Here is a 228-nt window from a genome sequence, read left to right on the forward strand (position 1 = left end):
TTAATTAATCGGTAACAAAATTTTAGTACTAACAAATTGCTAAGGCATCTTTTTTCACAAGTAAAAATCACTTTATATATATATCTATATAATAGTCTATATTCTATATATAATAATAGAAGTAAAAAGTGGCACATGTCAGTACTATAAAAATTCAACAATTTTAAAATTAAAAATATTTGAAATTCTTTTACATATATATCTTAAATTAACCAAAAAGAAATAAAA

The sequence above is a fragment of the Solanum tuberosum genome, unplaced genomic scaffold (genome assembly GCF_000226075.1).
Source record: "Solanum tuberosum cultivar DM 1-3 516 R44 unplaced genomic scaffold, SolTub_3.0 scf00448, whole genome shotgun sequence".
In the NCBI taxonomy this organism is placed as follows: Eukaryota; Viridiplantae; Streptophyta; class Magnoliopsida; order Solanales; family Solanaceae; genus Solanum; species Solanum tuberosum.